We start from the raw sequence: 5,793 nt of genomic DNA, 5'->3' as shown, positions 1-5,793 counted from the left end.
AGCCGCCGCCGCTGCCGCAGCACAAGGGCAGTCGCGCCGCGGTGCGAGGCTCGGGCCAGGACGCTTGGTGTCCCCGCTCCTCGCCGCGCCCGCCGCAACGCAGGTAGGAGCACGGCTGTGGCTGGGCTCCCCCGCCGCCTGAGGATGGTGCTGATAGGGACCCGACCTGATCACTGCGGGGATGGGGTGTGTGCATGAGAGCTGTGGCTGAAAGGCTGGGCTAAGTCGTGTCCCCCAGATTGCACCGTTGTCCGCTCTCCTCCGGGCTAAGGGTTGCCGGGCGCACGGTGTACCCTCGCGCCTCCAGAGCCGAGGCTGAGCTCCCTCTGGGGTCTCTGGCTAGGGGCTGGGAGGAGGCTACCACGCGAGGGAGGAGGCAGCGCTGCGAGAGGGAGTCGGACTGTCCCGCCGACCACCGAAGGGGGCATCAGAGACCCTCGGAAAAACGAAGCCCAGGGAGGAGCTTGGAAGGCCAGGAGAAGGTGAAGGGCTTTGTGTGCAGCTGTGGACCGGGACGGACAGCGCTCCTCTTGCCCTGCCTGCTCGCTCCCTTAGCCCCACCGGAGGACGACAGGGTCAGGGTGGGGGCTCCGAAAGGGGCAGCAGGTCATCTTGGGTCCTGGTGAAATGTCTTCCTCTCCTTTCTTCACCCCTCCATTTTTCCCGACTCACATTAGCGTTTTTGACTGCGCTCAGACTGGGCAAATGGCACAATAAGGACGGGTGGGTGGAGGGCTAGGCAGCAGTTCACCGCCCTAAAGGGCTCGCCATCTAGCTCTAGGAGGCTTCCCAACCACACATGGCCTTGTTGGAGGCTGGGCAATGGTGGGACCTGCACCCAGGGGACATGCCGAGGCTCAGGATTGAGTGTAGGCTTGGGGCAAGGCGTGTTGGGAGAAGTGGGCAAGTGAGAGGTTGTGGGAAAGCAGCAACACAGGGGCACTGAATGCATCTTATGGCCAGTGTCCATAATGGCCTCCAGAATTGGATTATTACTTCTGGGAGTTTCTGCATTTTCTGGTTTTCTTAACTGTTCCCCGCTGTCCCCTTCAAGTGAATCGCTTACCCCTCCACTGTGTGCTAGGCTGAATGCAATTAGGTGATGCTGTATTCCTGCTCTGTAGAAGTCTTAACCTGTGGGGTGACACACTAACTCTATATCTCCTATGGCAGTGTTATCCTAAGAGACTGAGTGTGGGAAATGTGGTGGGATAATGGCTAGCAAGTTGATGGATGAGTGGGTAACCCTGAACCCTGCCCAAGTATGACTGCTGCAACTGAATTTACCTCACCTAAGGAGCCTCTTTTTTCTGCCCTCCCACTTGTCTTCAAGTATTTTCCTCAGGCAAGATATTGTTATTATCTAATATGGAATACATTTTTTGTTGTTGTACTGGGGATTGAACTCAGGGCCTGTCTACCACTGAGCAATACCACCAACTCTTTTTATTTTATTTTTTTAAATTTTTAAATTTGGGGTGGGTACTGGGGATTGACCTCAGGGGCACTTGACCACTGAGCCACATCCCCAGTCCTATTTTTGTATTTCATTTAGAGACAGGGTCTCACTGAGTTGTTTAGTGCCTTGTTTTTTGCTGAGGCTGGCTTTGAACTTGTGATCCTCCTGTCTCAGCCTCCCAAGCCGCTGGGATTATAGGCGCTGGCTCCTTTTTATTTATTTTGAGACAGGGTCCTCTTAGGTTGCCCAGGATGGTGTTGAATGTGTAATCCTTCTGCCTCAGCCTCTGGAGTGGCTGGGATTACAGGTGTGCACCCCTGCAACTGGCTAATGTAGAACACATTTTAAGAACCAAATGGACCTTTAAAATTGCGACTTGGGTGGCAAGGTTGGGGTACTCAATGCTTATATTAAGAAGGATGTGATAGGGCACAGAGAGAACCTTGCACCCTATATAAGTGGTTTGTAGGGGGAAACATTTCTTTACTGTATTGTCTAGAAGAGATGAGATATCTGAACTAAGGTAAGAATGGAATTGTCCAAGTGGAGGATGTGAGGATGGGGAAGTGGAGGAGAATGCTCTGTGCATTTAACGGATTGTCTTCAGCTGGGAGCATACTGGCTGTGTATCTTGGAGGTGGGGAAACATTGATGTCAGCCTGGCCCAAGAGAAAATAAGATGGCACCAAATGGAACCAAGATCATAGATGGGAAGTCCAGCTTGCCCTTTATATGACACAAAGGAAGACAAAGATGGCCTTCAAACACTTCTGGGATTAGAGTGTAAACAGATACCAGTCGGAAAACCCAGCAGATGTAGCTGGATTGAAGTGGTGAAGAGCGACCTCGGCAATGGCCTGAGTCTTTGGATTTCCTCATAATTTACCTGTTTGTTTGCCTAATTCCTAGTTATCCAGAGAAGGGAAGGAGAAAGGGTAAAGGTTGATTCCGAAGATGATAAGCTAAGGCAAGAAAAGGCCTTGTTTACTCATGAAGGAATAAAACAAAAAGCTTAAGAGGTCTGGAGCCTGAACCTATCTAAGATACTGCACCTTTTTCCTTTGCTTCTTTATAGTTTTCTGAGTACCACATACTAGGAAGTATGGACATAACCAATGGAAGCAACTCCTGACTGTGGCATTCAAAATTTGTCACAATTCCAATGCTTGCCTACCTCTATCCTCCTTTGTACCTGAGCCACCTTAAGTTATCTAGCTATTCTTATGGGAGACAGCTCTCCATCCCAGGTGGAACACATATTCTCTAACCTCCAGGAGTCAAGCTGAACCACCTATACCAACTCTGATTGTCCAAATCCTAGCCCAGATGATTAGCTCCCTTATAGAAGCCTTGCTAGCCAGAATTAATTTTGTCCTTATGGTACTAGTTGGCTTCTGATAGATAGTTGTTCATTTTCTTCTTTAAACTGTAAATCCCTTTCAAGTTCCTGTAATCCCAGTGACCAGAGAGGCTGAGGCAAGAGGATTGCAAGTTGGAGGTCAGCCTGGGCAACTTAGTGAGACCCTGACTCAAAAAATTAAAAAGAATGGAAGAGTGCTCCTGAGTTTAGTCCCCAGTATCACAGAAATACGTATATATCATAATACATATATATGTAAGCCCCTTGAGTTCAGCGATCCTTTCTGCCCGGTACTCTTTTACCTAGCAGGTACACAATTTAGGTACACAAATGATGTTTGATTTTAAAAACACGAATAAACGAACAGATGAATGGAAAGGCATGAGTGGATGAATGCATACATCTTAATTTACCTGTTTTGTAGAAAATCCTTTCTCAGACCCATCAGGACATCATAGACTCTAGGACATCATAGACTAAAGCATTACCTTTTGCTCCTGGCTTAAGAAGCAAAAGGTTCCAAAGGTCCTAAAAGGACCTGTCACACTGTCTATTACAAAGACATTCATGAAAATCTTTGCAGAGCTTCTTTGCCAGCCCTGTAGAAGTATATAGAATGAGTTAATCAAGTGGATTTAAAAATATTCTGTCATTCTCTCAGAGTGAAGATGGTAATTTTCCTTTTAATTATTAAGGTGATTATTGGAAAGTAGCACCACAAAGACTGTCCTCTTTGCAGCTAAGCCAGACAGGCACCATGTCTATTAGATTTTTATAGCCCAAGCAGTCTACCAAGGTTGAAAGGTAGAATATGGAAGTACAAGACAGATTAGACCCTTCAACTTTCTTTCTTCAAAGACATTGTAATTTAGTAGTCCCTTATTCATACCTAACTGGACAGCTTTTCTTGGTTTCTTTTCATGTGATTACAACCTTCACCATTTCTTGAACAGCTACATATCAGCTACTAAACAGGATAATTGATTTGTGTTGCCTCATTTCATCTGATGACTGACATTATTATCTCCATTCTACAAATGAGGAAACCAGGGCTTAGAGAGAAGAACCTCGCTGGAGTCCCAGACTGTACCCTGAAGACAGATTGGAATTTAGGTCTGTTGACTGCCAAGACTGTTCAGAATTTGCTGTCCATGCCAGATCTCTATTCCTTCTTTCTCTGGAGTCCTCCACTTTACAGATATCCTACCATCATTAGGCTTTTAAAATCATTCTGAGATCTACACTGTTTTGTGTAAATTTGTTATTTTCATGACCTTAAACTAGCGTGGCCATTAGTTGGCAAGGCCAGTTGCAGAATTCCTAATAGGACCTTTGGGCACACAACTGTCTGCCTGGAATTCTTTTCTTTTTTCTCCCAGCCTATCTGAATTCTTTCTTCCTGTCTTCAGGGGAAGCTCACTTCTGAGTAGCCTGTCTTTACCATACCAGGCCACACCTTAGCCTCTTTCAATCTCTTGCATTGTGTGAAATATTTGGGGTTCAATATCTTATTTATTTTGTAGTACTAGGGGTTGAAATGAGGGGTACTATATTTCAGAGCTATGTCTCTAGTCCTTTCTATTTTTTAATTTTCAGACAGGGTATTGTTAAGTTGCGCAGGCTGGCTTCCAACTTGAAATCCCCCTGCCTCAGCCTCCTGAGTAGCTGGGATTATAGGTGCGGACCGCCATGTCTGGCTTCAGTGTCTTCTTAATGAAAGACTTAAGTGAGCCCATACACATGACAGAGATTGTATGTCCTGAACACAGAGTGGCATATGATGAATTTCCAGAAACTGTGTTAATGGTGAATTGGTTATAACTAGAAGGCAGAAATGTAGGCATGAAGCATTGTTTATATGTTAACAGTTTGCTCCTATCATAGAAGAGGTTTCCAAAGAGAGGATAATGATTTTCTCGGTTAATTTTCACCTTTCTCACATGACCCCTGAAAGAGGTAAGCACCATCTGGAAGCATGCCAGAGCAGATCTGCATAGTGCTGTTTTTATGAGCTTGATAACTCCAGCACTGAATGATTATGGTGCTTAATGATTTTAGGTAGCCTGAGGGGCCACTGCTTCACTACCTCTCCCCTTCCTGTCATGCTTACCCTCTGCCAAATCTGGGAAAGGCCTTTTGCTGTACATCTGAGAAAATCAGAGGGGATCCTTGACTTCAGGTGTGGAGAAGGAGGGAGGGAGGGAGAGAGAGAGAAGAAAGAAAGGATGGGTGAGGAAGGAAGATGATTCCATTTCCACTTCTGGTATCACTTCTGAGAGAGTACTGCAGTGAGTGTGGGGTCTGGATTTGGGCTGTATTGCATCTTGTGTGATGGGGGAATGGTAACAAAAGATCAGCAACCTCTCCTTGGGTGGAGGAGACTGTCCCATTTCACAAAATTGAATCCGTCTCTGGAGGCCGATTTAGACTTCCTTTCCTCTGACCTCAAGGCTGCCAGAACTTCGAAAGCCTTGGTGGAAACACAGTGTGCCATGAGCTGTTACAAGCAAGTTAGTCATTTTAAAGGCACATAGGAGAATTCATGGGGTTTCTACATCTGTGCAGCAGGTCATATTCTATACATGTAGGCTAGCAACAGGGTTCCAGTGAGGTGTGCCGGAGGCTGGAGGGCCACTTGTGGTACCCCAGGCTTCCCTCCATGCAGGGGCCCAAGGCTCAGTCCTGGGCACACAGCTCTCATTTGCTATGTGTAGTTAAGGAAACAGGACTGACTTTTATTCCGAGAGGTGTTTTATGTATATATAGTTTTCTTTCCATAAATGACAAAACAGGAACCATTCTTTCTGGGTTTTATTTATTAAGACATGTTTTGCATTCATCCCAGTACTATGCGTATTCATCATTTGAGGCTTGGTGAAATTTAGGCAGGGCATTATAGGAAGGAAACTTTTGACCATTTTTTCCCATACTTGGGACGATTGTAAATGTCACAGAATCACTTTCCTCCCCTAGT

The 5,793-nt window shown here is 46.1% G+C and overlaps 1 protein-coding gene across 1 annotated transcript in view; it reads left to right on the top strand.

Annotated features, from left to right (window-relative positions):
• Positions 1-6: 6 nt before the first annotated feature.
• Znf697 (zinc finger protein 697) overlaps positions 7-5,793 on the top strand; it is a 28,961-nt gene continuing 23,174 nt past the window's right edge. Inside the window, exon 1 of the mRNA XM_015502255.2 lies at positions 7-103. The gene's annotated coding sequence lies outside the window, so the exon portion shown is untranslated. The remainder of the gene's footprint in view (positions 104-5,793) is intronic.

Source organism: Marmota marmota, unplaced genomic scaffold (genome assembly GCF_001458135.2).
Source record: "Marmota marmota marmota unplaced genomic scaffold, marMar, whole genome shotgun sequence".
Taxonomy (NCBI): Eukaryota; Metazoa; Chordata; class Mammalia; order Rodentia; family Sciuridae; genus Marmota; species Marmota marmota.
The sequence above is the reverse complement of the archived record's forward strand: the minus strand, read 5'-3'. Positions and strand labels throughout refer to the sequence as shown.